The 17149-nt window shown below is 42.2% G+C and overlaps 1 long non-coding RNA gene across 1 annotated transcript in view; it reads right to left on the bottom strand.

The window, feature by feature from the left end:
- The window catches only part of LOC120555993, a 176374-nt gene extending 164935 nt beyond the window's left edge, over positions 1–11439 (bottom strand). Inside the window, exon 1 of the long non-coding RNA XR_005638782.1 lies at positions 11296–11439. This is a non-coding gene — a long non-coding RNA (uncharacterized LOC120555993). The remainder of the gene's footprint in view (positions 1–11295) is intronic.
- Between the last annotated feature and the right edge of the window lie 5710 nt (positions 11440–17149).

The raw sequence follows: 17149 nt of genomic DNA, 5'->3' as shown, positions 1-17149 counted from the left end.
GTTTATCAATCAATCTGTGATGTTAAGTGCTTTCAAGGAGATCATTTGCTTATGAAGTTTTGTGATTGACTTGTATTTTGTAGTTCCTTTAAGCATGGTAAGAAATAGACAGGAAAGACACACACACACACACACACACACACACACACACACACACAAAGACCAGACAAGCAAAAAGGGGCTGTAAGACAAAGGGAAGAGTTCAGTGATAACAAATTAGTTGAGTTTTCTCGGTGGCAGAACAGTGGTTCCCTCTGATTATCTCTAATTAACCTCCATGGAATTGAACCGCCATGCACAGAGGGATTAACGCACAGAGGCATGATCTTTGTGTGTGTGTGTGTGTGTGTGTGTGTGTGTGTGTGTGTGTGTGTGTGTGTGTGTGTGTGTGTGTGTGTGTGTGTGTGTGTGTGTGTGTGTGTGTGTACTGTATGTGTCTGTGTTTGTGTGAGGTGTTACTGTCTCCGAGCCCTCCTAAAAGATCAGAGTAATTCAAATTCAAATACAACACACATGCACACTTATTTTAGTTGTTTACAAGGATACTGCACTCATTCCCTAGAGACTGACGCTAACCCTAACCACTACCACTGCATAATCCCAACTCTAACCTTAATCTTAACCTGACCGTAAACCTTACTTTAACCAAAAAACAAGTCATGACCCTTGAATCACATTGTTTACCTTTTGGGGATCTGCTTTTCGTCCCCATGATATGACTATGTGAAGGTTCTCATTATGTTCCTACATTTACACGTAAGTGAAAAAACATGCACACACACAGAAAAAAAGAAAAGGCTTAACACTCCACCAATGCATTAACATTCTCTTCACTGAAAATGTCTGTAATTAGTAAATGCTTCAGGTACCAAGACAATTAGTTTCACAAGTAAAATTAAAGGGAGGTTAAGTGAGTCGAGACTAACCTAACGCACATATTGGCCAAGGGCCACGGACATTTACTGCATGAAATATTTTTATGTGTCTAAGTTTCAGTGTGTAAGCAGCAGTTCTTGGTGTTGATGCCCCATCTGTCCCGGCTGCTCTTTGAGCTCTGGATAGCTTTTTCTAATGTACTCATCACTCAGGGACTTTCTATTATCTTAAAATCAAACAGACAAAGACATACACTTTGTCTGTCTCAGACTGCCATCCACCATAGCTGTTCTTGGTTTAGTGTTGAAATTCCATCATGTTAAGAACGCATATTAATGTTAAAAAACCTCATAAAGTTAAATTGTCATGCCATTATAAGCCACACACACACACACACATATATGCACTTCATCATCAGTAGGAGATGAGGGACTGAAATGTATCACAGACATGGTAGTGTGACAGAATGAGGACCAGGAACATTGAGCTAGACAGATTTCTATATCCCACTTCCATCTCCTCACCAACACTAATTCTACTGACCCTCAGCATGCACAAACACACGCACAGTCACACACATAAATACAAGTCTGTGTTTGCCAGATCCCTAGTGCAGAGCATGGTGTGTTTGAACAAGACAGCCTGCTAAAGTGTCTGATTAGACCCCTGTTTGAACAGAAAGAGACAGCGACCCATCAGCACACGACAGAGACCAGCCAATCACTGCAATGGCTCATCTGCTGTGGGCCTCTGCATCTAGCTGGCTCACACACTTGCATCATGCCGACTCACACAAAGACGGACAGAAAGACGCACTGACTGACACTGACATCTAGACAGACAGGCAGGCAGACACACCCACACACCCAGCAGGATTCTGCCCATAATGCATTTAGCTTTTCTCTGAAGGGTGCACATAAAAGCACCCACATTACACTGATTCGATTAGCAATGACCTTCCCACTGTGTAGCAGGTGCAGGTCACCATGGAAAACAGCTGGCAGGCAGGGAAGTCTCAATCTTACTTGTTGCTCTGTTTTCATTTAAAGGTCCCATGGCATGAAAATTTCACTTTATGAGGTTTTTTTTAACATTAATTAATGAGTTCCTCCTGCCTGCCTATGGCCCCCCCAGTGGCTAGAAATGGTGATAGGTGTAAACCGAGCCCTGGGTATCCTGCTCTGCCTTTGAGAAAATGAAAGCTCAGATGGGCCGATGTGGAATCTTGCTCCTTATGAGCTCATAATGAGCAAGGTTACCTCCCCTTTCTCTGCTTTGCCCGCCCAGAGAATTTGGCCCACCCATGAGAGAGAGAGACATCATGGCTTTTAAATGAGCAAAGTGGCAGTTGGTCAAGGCCACACCCCCACCCTCCACCTTTCCCCCCTCTCTCCTCTTTAACAGCTACAGACACAGAAATGGCACACACTAAGGAAAGCTCATTATGGGACTGGCTCTAGTGGCTGTAATTCTGCACCAAGGCTGAATTTCAGGAAAGAGACTTCAGATACAGTATTAGGGGACCATTAAGGCCTATATAAAAGCATCCAAAGAGCAGCATGTAATGGGACTCAATCCCAAAGCATGCAAACTTCAACTTGTATTTGAATGCTAAAATATTTGTCAGTGTTTTGTTTTTTTTAACAATAACAAAATCTTTCACTATGATTCACACCAGTTGTCAGAATTTTAGTGCCCATGGCAGCTTGGCTTCTGTCCCAGACCTATATGTTTGTTGTCACGGAGGTGGCAGCAAGTAGAGCAGATAAGGCATTGGCTACTGCCTGTGGCATTTTTGTCCACTTGCTTCTGAAAAATGAAGTTGTCACCATTACAAATTAATTAGCATTCAGCTGACACTGACTGATTATATGTGCAGAAAAAGGTGACACCTTTTGTTAAAGGGTCTTTTTGTTAGTTCGTGCTGGTATTCGATATGATTTGCACAAGTCCTCCAAATTAAACAATATATATGCATGTCCTCTAGAACTACATAACAAAAACAGTTTGCAGATACATTTAGTATAAAGGATTATTTGTTGTAGATTTAAAAAAAAAAAAGAAAAAAAAAGTTAATCCTACATAACGTATCGGCTATTTTAAAGTTGTATACACATAGTTTTTAGGAGACAGGGTTGGACACGCAGTGACGTGAGGCTATGCAAATCTTTTGATGTTGACTTTTGTGGCACTAGTTCTTTGAGGTTGGCTTGGTGTGTAGGGGTTCTAAAAGGCTGCCTTTTGTCTGCATTAGCATTGTGAATAAGTGTCTGCATGTGGGGGGTTGGAAGGACTTTTCCTTGACTGCCTCTTCTATCTCAGACTGCCGTCTAGACCAGCAGCTGAATCTCTGTGTCCCTAAACTCCTTAGTGCAGGAGAGACAGACTGTCTGTCTGCGTCAGCAGGCTCCGCTCCACTCTCAGCAATGACCCTTCACATTTAGTCGTCCCTATACAGACCCTTTCTTAGCCCCTCACCGTGGACTCATACCTCTGTGCCTCTCTCACCTCCACAAACACACTCACGGCTATAATAAGTCACGACTCTGTCCACACTGCCTTGCTCTTTCTTTTTCGCTCACATAGTCACTTCACCCTTCACTGTCTCCCCTGCCTGTACCCTATTGTTTATTTTTTTTTTTTTCTGCCTTCAGCTCCTCTCACTCTCGCTCTATTCAGGTAGCCCTGGCTACATAATTAGGTGTCATTTGGCCAAAATGGAACAGCACTAGCAGTCAATGTATATCCCTTTCTCAGACTCTGAGAAGGTATTCAATTTGTGTGATTGTCAGTTGTATTGCAGCACATTTGAAATGCTAAGTTCATAGCGCATGCAGTCATTTCTCCTTGTCTCTAAAGTTAATTGATCATCATTAGCTCACTGGGGCTGTAGGGGTGGAGAACTGAGCGAACGGCAGATAGAAATCTTTTTGTTTTGCAAACTAGTTTTGGATGCAGGAGGAGGGATGGTGTGATGAGGACCAAGTGTTGCTTAATAACAGAATGATTAACTATCAGGGGGAGAATATTCACCACGCCTCATTCAAGTCCTGCATTTACAGGTCGTTTAAAACTGTATCTGATGGGACTAATGGACAGCAGGCAATGGAGGGGTACTAATTTGATTGAATAATGTCCATCATTATGTTTAATAAGGAAACTCTGCACGTACAGTTGTTGAGTGATTGCAGTGCCTTCTTTTTTGTTACGCACACATATTACCCATTGCCTCTAGAACCAGACATTTTGACAAGCACCTCTTGAAACATTTGTCTTAACAAAAAGCCACTTACCATGAGTGCATGCCTAAGTTTGACCTCGACTGGAACAGGCTGCAGCTGGAAGGGAGTGACAGACGAGAGAGCGAGCAGGAGAATTCTCTGCCGCCTCGACAAAACCTGGGAATGGATCGCATTTACACTTACTCTAACACATCAGTCATTCTTTGAACTTCTATTTTCTGAGCACACAAGACATGTCTAATTTGTGCTCTGTGATAATAGGCTTTGAAAGAATTAAGGGTGGTTCGTTCACTTTAATTACAGAAAAACATACCGTTTTTCATAATTTACCTCTAGCGGTGTTTAGCATGCAGATAGTTTTGATTTTATTAGCCTTTATTAGCCATCTCTGAGAATCCTGTCGGCTTATGTTTATGTTGTCTTGTTGCGCAAAGAATTAATTTGAAAATGTCTATTTTAAAAATCTACAGCAACATGACTTTCTAGGAATAGTATCCTTGTTACTCTGGAAAATCCACACAAAACAGTCAAAAGTTTTCACAGGGACGTTTTCTTCAGCGGGAAGAACTTCTAAAGAAAACTCTTAAAAGTGTGTTCGGTGGATTTTCCGGAGTAAGCAAGAAATTTTTTTAATTGCCACGAGCACCCCAACAAAGTTCCATTCACCTCCACTGTATTGACGTTAAAGATGGGTGTCACCACTAGAAGAAAACAATATGAATGATGAGAAAATAATATTTGTTTGTAATTTGAGTTAACTGTCCCTTTAAAGCAGGATATATTAAACAAATCAAATTGTTGATTCAGATCACATTTGAGTTGTGTCACTGAGATTACACTACAGTGAGCAATGTCACACTGCTCTGAGCACCAAAACTGACCACATCAATCTCAACTCTAGAAGAAAACAGAAGGATATGTGCACTGTGAGTGTGATCTTTACACTCGCCCCCCGATCGCCACCAGCCACAGGCGAACAGAGGACGATATTGTGTGCCAGTCGCAGCTGCTCCGAGGAGGGGAGCCTGCTTTTTCTATTTCCCCTTCATCAGTAAGAAAGAGCATTTGATACTGCTTCCAACAAACACTGACACTCTCCTGTTCCTCTGAGTCTCATCCCCCCCCCCCCAGCACATACCCCACCCATGCCTCTCCATACACTAAATCTCCTAAATTCTCCCGGCTTGCATGCCACTCCCACTCTCATACTCCCTTCTGCATATAACCTGCCCATGCCCTTTTCTATCCCTCCCTGTGGTCATTTAAACCGTCCATGCTGAGGAGTTGGAAGCATCTCTATATTTACTCCATCTCCACCCTGCTTCCACCCCAGCAGCCAGTGCTATGCAACTTTCATCTGCAGGACTCGATGACCTATATTCTCAGTCTGGCCCCATGCAGCCATAGTTCACCACTGCTCCACTCTGTCCTGCTGCTCTCTCACTGGCCCCAGGCAGCCGCTGTGGGTGTGGCAGCCAGGCTGAATTAAAATGGGCACTGCAGGCAGACGGCCATTCAAAGCAATCCATCTTGGCTGTCTGGAGCACAGTAAATTTCAAAACTAAAATGACAAAACTAAACCATACTGCACTGAGAATAAGACGAAGAAACAGGCCCATTCCGGTGCCATAATAAATATTTCAAAATTCTAGTGTTTGGGAAGAGTTGCTTTATTAGAGTGTTTCTGAATATAGGTCAACACAGCTTTTCCTGCACATGACCCAGTTTACCTGGGTTTTTTCCACAGCGCCATTATTGCATGCACTAATATGATTCAACTAATTATCACTTGTTATAAAATTTCTGTAGACTTATAAATACACAGGCAGAATAGATCAAACAGAGCATAAAGATGGTTCTGTAATGAAGCTAATTTGCTAATCAAGAATGCATTCTTGATTCACTGCTTATTGTCCTTGACACTTAAAGTTGTCTTTTGTTTCGGCAGTGAATATGCAATCATATTCCCTCTAATCCAGGTCAGTAGGCTGAGATTGCTCTCCGCTGCTGCTGAGATAATGTCGAGATAATACCCAATCCCTATTATTACCATTTGTTGTGAAATAGATCTGGATACTCTCGATTGTGCAAAATATTAAAAGGTACCACCCACTTCAATCATAAAGGCAATGGCGTAGGTGTAGTATGAAATTCAGGAAATTTACTAAGTGAGGCAGGTGACATTTGGTCAAGTGCATTTAATGCAGTATTCATGTTATGAAATGAGACAAACAGATACCTCTCCTGTTGTCTTTTCTATTACCTGACCAAGAGCCTGGGGCGAGGTAGTGCCATGTTTTAGCACCAGGATAGAGCACTGATACAGACACACATGCTGATGCATAAGATTAACTTGTTTATCCATATGCTAACAGGGTTTATTCATTTACTGGTTAATCCACAAAAGCTGTTTAGAGGGTTTCTCTTTTTAACAGATGTCACCACACACTGCCTGTTTATATTTCTGCCTGAAAGTCTGTCACCACTTAACTCAGTGTTTTCTGTCTATCCATCCATCCATCCATCCATCCATCCATCCATCCACCCACCCATCCATCCATCCATCCAAAAGCATTCAAGGGAGGTCAATATTATGGAAAACAAGGGAATTTTGTCAAGTGGATGCTAGATAGCACAAATGACTGCAGGCAGGCTCCATCTCAATGGCTGAGCAGTTAAAAACAATTTGGAAGTGTATACTACTTCCACATGAGGAAATACAACTGCTGTTCTTCAACTGAGGCACTGATGCATTCAAAAACTGTAGATGAAAATTGATCAAAATCAATCTTCAGGGCAATTGTTCAAGTCGAAACACCACATTTATTTATTAAGAATCAATGTCCGGGGTGGCCTCGAGCTCACCCAGTAAGAGCGTTCGCCCCATGTTGGTTGAGTCCTGCAGCGGTATGGGTTCGAATCCGACCTGCTGCCCTTTGCTGCATGTCATCCCCCATCTCATTCCCCCTTTCATGTCTATCCACTGTCATACTACTAATAAAAGGGAAAAGCCCCAAAAAAGAATCTTTAAAAAAAAGAATCAATGTCCACACTCACTTTTCCATACAAAGTAAAGCTGTGGCAAATACGACAAAAAACGATAATCAGATGCTCCTTCCCCTATGGTATAATTTGTATTGCTAATGTAGCTGCATTCTGCAGCAGAGCCGCTGAGTCACAGTTGTTCCCATACCCCTAAAAATTGACCTCTCTATGGGCTGGAGACAGGTGTCTGCCCTATCCCCCCAATGGCAGGACCCCCAGCCTGAGTGTCCCTCTCTCTCTCTCTCTCTCTCTCTCTCACACACACACACACACACACACACACACACACACACACACACACACACACACACACACACACACACACACACACACACACACACACACACACACACACACACGCTTCCGGGTTATGAGGTCACTCTGACATGCAAAGGCCAAGCTGTCATGTCAGGGTTTATTAAGAGCCTGGGTGTCTGGGAGATTTAATTAGCATGGCCTGTGTGAGGTAAGTCACTCGTGCTAAAGCAGACTAGGTGCTGGGGTAAGGTAGGGTCTAATAATATGTCTCTAACTGGAGCAGGGCCAGGGCTGAGCCATGCTTGGTTAGGACTGACATCTACCAGCGACACACCTAGCCTTCCTAATTTGGATGTCTAATAGCCCACTAGTGGCCGAATAGGGATGGCCTAGAGTTCATGTGAGGCAAGACAGAGTCAAGGCGTTAGCCCTGGTGGCTAATACTCAGGACAATATGCAAGAACAGGACCATATGCTCCTTATAGATATGAAAGATGTTCTGTATATTGAGTTAGCCTTGCTCCAAGATGTTATACGTGTTAACAGACATGCAGCTATGCTTACAAATTATTGTACTGTAAGTGCTTCCTACGTTTTACTGACAATATGCTACAGAAATTCAATATTTTGTTAGCTTGATTTGTATTTTAAATATTCCATATAATAATTGGTTCACCTACATAAATACATATTTTAGTCTGACTCTGAGATTGTGCCCCACCCTGTACAATTAAGTGAATGGGAGTGTGCTTCTGCATTTCATGATGAAAAATTTAATTTGTAAATATTGAACAGCAAAGTTTCTATTATGTATGTATTATGTATCGATTACTCTAAATAATCAACAGTGTGGACAGTTTACGGAGCTTTTTATTTTTTTAATCTGGGTGAACCCTTTTACTAACCTGACGCGCCAGATGGTTTGTTAAAGTGATGGTTCGGAGTAATTTCACCCTAGGGTCCTTTGCACCATGACCTCGAGCCAAACACCCCCCCAGAAGCTTTTTTCACCTGGGTCTAACATTGGGAGAGTTAGCGTAGAGTACGTAGCCGTTAGAGCTTAATGCGTAAGGATGGATCCTGGCATCTTTCTGTTAATATCCCCTGCCCGAAATGATACCAACGGTCTACACTAGTACATATAGGTTATGCACTCATAAAACGATGGATTGTAAAGTTTGGCAGTACACCAGAAGGTTATGTAAATAATACTTGCCTGCTGGCTACTGCCCTCTGCTGCTGTTGTTGTTGCTGTTAAGACGAGTGCTTAGGGACATCTACAAATTACAACACCGAAAAGAGATGCAACAAAAATATTTTTTAATTTAACTTATTTTTTAAAGTAAGTGCTGTAGTATAACTAGCAGGAGACAAGTAATAATTGAGGTAAGTTTGGAGACATTACCTTATTTAATCATTAAATTAATAAATATTTTTGTTGCATCTCTTTTCGGTGTTGTAATTTGTAGATGTCCCTAAGCACTCTTACTGCCCGGTAGTAACAGCAGCAGCAGCAGCAGCAGAGAGCAGAAGCCAGCAGGCAAGTGTTATTTACATAAACTTCTGGTGTACTTACAAATTTTACAATCCATCGTTTTATGAGTGCATAACCTATTTGTACTACTTTAGACGTTTGGTATCATTTCGGGCATTATTAGTGGGGTAATGTAAAGAGACACTTCGGATCCATTAGCCTCTGCGCTAAGCTATTCAGCTGATAACGCTACGCTACGCTAACGCTCCCAATGTTAGACCCAAGTGAAAAAAGCTTCTGGGGGGGTGTTTGGCTCGAGATCATGGTGCAAAGGACCCTAGGGTGAAATTACTCCGAACCATCACTTTAAGCAGAACCGTCGCTGCCAGTAGCTCCTCACCAAATGCCTTGGTTTGGTTCGCTGGTGTCCAGACACAAACCATAACACTTGAAGCCCAACAAGACAAATTTTAATGTGATATGTGATCTCGCGATTGTCGCATGATCTTGTGATATTGCGAGAATCCAGCATTTTAACTCATGTGATATCACACACAACATTGTTCCAAAATCTTGAAGGGCTCTGCTATTTTGGTACAGTGCCTGAAAGTAAATTATATTGGCCCAGTGGGGATTTTACTAAAACTTTTAACTATGAAATGCTGTAGCTACAACATAACTAGTCAATTCTTAATGAAAGTTGGACAATTTATCATGTTGCTCAGTGGCCCAACTGCAACAGTTCACATCAGTGGCGGAGTGGCAATCGGGAGAGTCAGGACTTTTCCCGTTGGGCCGTTAGTGTTTCGAGGCCGCGAGGGCCGGTCTGATAACAATTCTACATTGCAAGTTCTTAGCTGACACCATCCACTGCCCGGACGCTGGTCAAGCTGTGCAGCCTCTGCTCAACCTGTACGGCAGGCCGCAGCAGCCTCTTATTTCAATACAAACAGGTTAATCAGAAAGCACTAACGGTTACAACCATGTCTAGGATTTTCAGAAATATAGGGGGATCAGTGAGCGGCCACTCCCCAAATGGCATAGCCCTGGTCGGCCTATAACGTAAAGCCATTGAACACCTCTTTTTTTCTTCGTCACGTTTGGAAGTCTATCGGTAACGTTAACAGACAGTGTGTGAGTCTAATAATCGAAAGTCAAAAAAAGAAAAGGGAAAGGTGCCACTGAGATGGTCAGACGTGCTGTGTGTTGTTCATTCATTCACCATCCGAACATTCATCATAAATTTTAGTTTTGGCAGTAAAATCTACAAATGCATTAAATAAAAAAATATTTTTGTGTCAAATCACTATACATATTATTTCAACAGTTTTATTTGTCAAGAGGTTGTGGGTATATTCCAATCCTAAATTTGACCGCAGCTTCCTTCAAACACCTGAGTGCCGTTTTGTTGTAGGTACTGCCATTCTGCTCCAACCACTGTGATGCTATTGCACAAATGAATGTGTTATTGTAGGTGATGTTGTCTGAGTGTGTAACACAAGTCTCTCCAGAGACAACGCTGTCTTTGATGTTGCTGCCAGCCAGCTAGTTGGATGACTGATCAGCTGTTTCTGAAATGGGGACGAGAGGCTATCAGGGATTTTAGCTCCACAGTCACAGGCAGATGGTGTTGTGTGTACACACACACACACACACACACACACACACACACACAGGCATAGATGTACATTTCAACAGACTGCAGAACGCACAAGCACTCACACATGCAAACACACAGAGACACACTGCTTTACTGGCCCAAACTCACACACAGATCCATAGACAACCAACATCTCTCTCAAGAGGCAGTGGGTCCAGCATGACTAATTAAAGACACACACACACACACACACACAGCACCCTCTTAGACATTGTAAATTACTTTGGCAATAATTGCATTAGTGCAGTAAGTAAATTAAATGGTTGTATGCTTGCAGGCTCTGCGGCAGGACGGCGCACAGGTCTCTTACTGTTTACTCTGCTCTGCTGCTGGTAGCCCTCCCAGTCCCTGCCATGTTGTCAGGTGCTCCGCTGTCACACACCATTACCTGCAACCAGCTACCATTTCACAGGCGCACCTGCACATGCATACACACACACACACACACGCACACACGCACGCACTACACATGCCGGCACATGCATACACACAGACCTTTGTAGTTTGTTTCAGAAGTAAATTTTCTTAACTGTGTCAAGATGTAATTCAACAGCACATGTATTATTCACAGCTCTTTTCCAACTTGCCCTTGTTTTTTTCTTCTGTAGCTACATGCAGCTTAGCACAAAATACCTGTGAATACTAAGCAGGCAGCCATGCAGATACAGTACAGATGGATAACACTATAGCAAACTCGCCTGCTTGTCATCATGTCCACACACACACACACACAGACTTACACTGGCAGGAGAGCGGTAGTGAGCTTAGACAGCCAGGTGTAGGTGTAGTAAGCTTTTCTATGTCAGTATCAGGAGTCCCATCACGTCAAGGGTGCTTCTGGTCACAAGCTAAGGGGCTTAGCCAGCTGGCATCTGTGACCTGTTAAACAGCTGATAAGCACGTCACCCGGTGAGCTTTGTGTGGCAGATTAATAAATAAGAAAACATTCAATTGTTCAGCATCTTTCAAAAGCCGAGAAAGTCGGACACAATATCCTGAGCTTCTGCAGTCTATTTAATAGAATGCAAACTGTATTACAAAATCCAAACTAATGCATTACACTGCACAGGTGTTCATATTGCATCTGCAGATTTAACTCATGAACTATCAATTATGCAATATATGAAACAATATGACAAAATAAAACATGGGGAGACAAAATGCTTGCACAAGACATACTGACCTGCTTAAAAGACCACTTACCAGATGAATTTCTGCTAGATTCACATATAATTTAGGAGTATGACCTAGATTAAAGTAATGATTTTGTGCGTTTGTCAGCGGATCGTAATCAGCGTTATTATCAACAGGCCTTGGATCTGTTCCGAGAAGCTGGTTTATTGAGATATCTGGTCAAATATGCTGACTCAAACCCGTCAAATCTGGGACATTGGCTGATGTAAAAAGGTCTACATTTCATTGAATTTTGATTTTCAAAACATACACTACACAATGCAGCAATCAGTCAAAAACATACAGTACAGGCCAAAAGTTTGGACACACCTTCTCATTCAATGTGTTTCTTTATTTTCATGACTAATTACATTGTAGATTCTCACTGAAGGCATCAAAACTATGAATGAACACATATGGAATTATGTACTCAACAAAAAAGTGTGAAATAACTGAAAACATGTCTTATATTTTAGATTCTTCAAAGTAGCCACCCTTTGCTTTTTTTTGATAACTCTGCAAACCCTTGTTGTTCTCTCAATGAGCTTCATGAGGTAGTCACCTGAAATGGTTTTCACTTCACAGGTGTGCTTTGTCAGGGTTAATTAGTGGAATTTTTTCCCTTATTAATAAAAAGCAAAGGGTGGCTACTTTGAAGAATCTAAAATATAAGACATGTTTTCAGTTATTTCACACTTTTTTGTTAAGTACATAATTCCATATGTGTTCATTCATAGTTCTGAAGCCTTCAGTGAGAATCTACAATGTAAATAGTCATGAAAATAAAAAGGAAACGCATTGAATGAGAAGGTGTGTCCAAACTTTTGGCCTGTACTGTAAATGATGACCAATTCACAGCACCTCTGAGCAAGCAACTTTCTGTGTGTCTCTGCCACCCAACAGGCAGGCCTGGGTAAAGATATTGATTTGAAAATGGAGGATAATGGTTGGAACTAATCAAACAGAGAGGGCGCTTTCGGGAAGGGGGGGGTTGCGCTCAATATCATAGTGCACACGTGTGTGCAAGGAAAAATGCATACAGTAGTTAAGCAAATGGGAATGCATTGACAGCACATTTCTGTCATACTGAGTTGAACAGAGGTCATGAAACCAGAACTGTCCAATCCCATTTAGACACGAGGATCTAGGCTCGAGACAGTGTCAATGCACATGAGCTGGAATCAGATCAAAGAAAAAAAAAAACTGCCACAATTACCACCACAGCCTGAGCTGGCATCCCTGCAAATGATTATGGTGCCATCTGATGCAGCTTGAGCACAAACAGTGGAATAGATTTTGGTACAAAGCCAAAAAACTATTGATTGAATGAGGTAGTGGCAGCTGGGAATATCTTCTATTGTCTACCTTAAATTTTAGAGTTAATGTATTTCTTATTAAAATACATTTAAACATCAGCAGGATCAAAGAAAGGGGCTTTCTAGAAAGGAAACTACAGTAGATAATATGATAATGTCCAGGGAAAATGATCGCTACATTTTGCTGAAAACTATATTTTCTCCATGGAATCTCATTTACATTTTTCTTTGCGATTGTCTCCTATAGGGAGATGGAGTAATTTATGCCTCTTGTTACTGGGCTGTCTGCTCCAGTTTTGAACTGAATATGCTATTGTGGTGTGACTTTCTTCTTACGGTTGTGTGTGAATCTGTGTGTGTGTGTGTGTGTGTGTGTGTGTGTGTGTGTGTGTGTGTGTGTGTGTGTGTGTGTGTGTGTGTGTGGCATCTGAAGGTGTCTTAATGCCTGCGGCAAACTGGCACACTCAGCAGATAGGAGAGAGACTGAGCCCCTGTTTGTTGACAGTGCACTTAAATGCACACGTATGTGCACATATGCACATGTGTGCGCATGTGTATATATGAGTGAAAACTCGCATCATAAACCAGCTCCGGTGAGTAGTAAATAAACCATAAACAAGTCGCTCAGACCCAAAGACCAGTCAGATCCTCGCACTACTGTGTGTGTGTGTGTGTGTGTGTGTGTGTGTGTGTGTGTGTGTGTGTGTGTGTGTATGTGTGTGTATGTGTGTGTGTGTGTGTGACTATACTAGGTTAATACATGGATGAATTATTAATTTCCATGGGCAGCATTCGATCTGCAGGAGTCACAAAACAAGAAAAGCTGATTGGCTGTAAGGATAAAAAACAAAAAACAAAGAACCACACAGGTGTGTAATTTTAGATGACTGAAATTCATGCTTCTATCTGACAGAAGGACACAGTGAGTCAGGCAGCTAGAGAGACAATGATAGAGGAGTAGAAAGAAATGACGTCCATCATAAATGTTTCATAAAGCTCTCAGAACTGTGAAGGATTCATCAAATCCAGAGGGAGGTCTCTGGCCTTCGTACCACTCCCTCTTCTTCAGTTCCGGGCATCTATTCTCTCCCCTCGGTCTCTTTTACACACACACACACACACACACACACACACACACACACACACACACACACACACACACACACACACACACACACACACACACACACACACACACACAACACACACACACACACACACACACACATATCCACAGAGGTTATATATGAGCGTAGATAGAATCAGCTGCCGAGTTATCATCATCTGGCTTTTCATTTACCAGTCCTATTAGCCTCATTACCCTCTCAGGCAGACCCTCTGCTTGCCCTTCTGCTCCCTTTTCACAGCAACACCATGATTATTTTTCTGAAACCCGTCTATTCCAAATGTATTTAGCTGCTTTCCCCAACTCAAACACTTGGCTGAATGTGTTCTCTGCTGGCTGACATGCTTGTTTGCTTGCTAGCTGCCTACTGGCTGACTACAAAGTTTGCGGGTGATGGCTTTTCCTCCAAAACCCCTCCACGCGAACGCAAGGGGAGGACGAGGCGATGCGAACTGACAGAGGGCCCCTGTGTTACTACGCACCAGAGCTTGGAGCAGCACGCAGCAGAGCACGGTCCGAAACACATAACATACCCATGCACACAAAACAGTGATTATGAATAATTATGTTCAGAGATCCTTGATGTAGATCAAAGCAAGCTGGCACCATTTTGGTCACGTTCATTAAAAGCCATGTTTAATGCATGTCAGATATTTTAAAACAGCGCAGCATGTTAACGAAGTGCTGCATGTGTAGACTAGTGGGGCGAAATCGACTTTTTAGAAGACCAACATGTAAAAATGTGCGGTGTGTGTGAATATGTTCACACTCAATGGCATACATAGTAATCAAGTACTTCTTATGTGCGTCATTTAATTTGAATCACGTGTAATACTGCCTAAAGCGCACCCTGAATATAATGTTTTAGTGAGAGTGAGGAACAGAGGGATCTCCAACAGCCATAGTGAGACTGATGTCTCCCCTGACAATAATACTGTTAACTGTCAGTCTGGCTGTGTAATCTGCTATTGGAGATGAAGCTTTGTTGACACAGGTTTATGCAGCAGTATGCTTTCTTTTTTACACTGCAATAAGAAATACAACACATAGAATATTATAGGCTACATTTCAAGTAAGTGTGTGTGTGTGTGTGTGTGTGTGTGTGTGTGTGTGTGTGTGTGTGTGTGTGTGTGTGTGTGTGTGTGTATCTAAAGAGAATATACGTAAATATACAGTACATAAGATGCCTGAAATTGGCCTTTCATATTAGCCCAAAATCCTCGGAATTACATACAATAATGTAAACCTCACAATTTAAATTCAGTGCCATAACAAGGCAATAACTTAAAAGGTACTCTAAGCGATGTCACACGTTTTTTAGGCTACAACATTTTTTGTCATATACAGCAAACATCTCCTCACTATCCGCGAGCTGCCGGTCCCCTAAACACACTGTAAAAAAAAACACACGGTCTCTGTAGACAGCCTAGGGTCCACACACGCCAACAAAAACAAAGTGGTCCAACCTGGACCATGCAAACATACACAAACCGTGTTCCAGCGTTCAGCCAATAACAGACAAGAAGGATTTGGGGTGGTGGTTGGGGTTGGGGGGGATAGTGCGCTGAAGCACAGAAGGGAGGGGACAGGATGAGGAGGAGGGAGGAGCGAGCTAGTCTCCGTTTTGTTTGAAAATACTTTGAACGTCAACAAGAAGCAACGTCACCCAACATCGCTTAGAGCACCTTTAAGGTGGGGTGGTCCGGTCGTCAGGGACGGGCGTTGTGAGTCCGATTTACATGCGGGTTTGCTTTCTGTCACAAACTTGTACTAACTTCTGGTGCAGTGTAACAGGGGTATAACATTTAGTGTCTGTGTGCTGTGGCCGAAGGTGAATGGGGTTGTGGTTATTTGTGAGTCAAGCAAAGTTACATGTGTTTTATTGCAGATCAGGTGTGTTCAACATCTGCGTCAGTTGTGGCTCTGCTGTGTATATGCTGTGTCAATCAGCCCCAGGCAAAATGCCATTTTGAGGTAGACAGCTCATCAAGATGAAGAATTAGTACATGAACTTGACTATCTGTGGGGGAGGAGGTCAGGACTAAAAATACACAATTGTTGCCTCAAGGCAGAAAGTTGCATCGTATATCTTTACACGTGTACATTTCCTGCACATTTCCTCCACAGCTCCTAAATATTCCATGTTTCTGTATGACTCAAGATATTAAGGAATGAGTGTTCAGGGCTAGAAATGAGATAAGGACATGACTTCGAGAAAGGAATATAAAAAGATCAGTATTGCACGAGCAATCCTGCGTTGCAAACAAACCCAGCCTGTCCAATCTTTAATGGAAACAACAAGTAGTGTCGCTTACTATCAAAACAAAATGTCTAAGCCTTCATTGTTCTTCTGAAATGACCTTACACAAACATTTGATTAAGCTAATCATTTCCTGTCCCTCGCTGGGCTGAAAATCTATCCTACTGACCAATAAAATAAACCAAAATGTCTTTTAAATGACAGGGGATGCTTTGAAGGAGAGTAATAGTCCCATTAATGTACAAACAGACAAGTCTGATAGAACCAGGAGATCAATAATAAATTAATGACTGCAGCCCCTTCACACTAAAATGACTCCCTGGAGGTGATGCCAACAAAGTCTCTTTATCGCTCCTAAGAAGCTATCCCCTTGATTTTATCTTTCTTTCCAATAAGCTGTATTCTTCTGTGCTGGGACTCACATGTCGTTTTTCTTTTTTTAAATGTTTCAAATCGATCTGATTGATTTCTTTTTGGAGTATTTACATGAGCACTGAATATAATCATAAGATACGTTGTCCCATGTACCTGCTGCCCACTAAAAAAAGTCCAAAATAATGATTCTCAAATGCACAATACACAGAATCCAGCACTTCACCATCGGCAAATGTTTGAGAACGAATGACCAGCATCGTGCTCGTGGCACTATAATTTCTTCATTGCTGTGCTTTTGCTCTGAGGCTACAGTGTTATCACAGTGCACTACTCCTGGAGTTATT

This window comes from Perca fluviatilis, chromosome 3, assembly GCF_010015445.1.
Source record: "Perca fluviatilis chromosome 3, GENO_Pfluv_1.0, whole genome shotgun sequence".
NCBI lineage: Eukaryota > Metazoa > Chordata > Actinopteri > Perciformes > Percidae > Perca > Perca fluviatilis.
The sequence above is the reverse complement of the archived record's forward strand: the minus strand, read 5'-3'. Positions and strand labels throughout refer to the sequence as shown.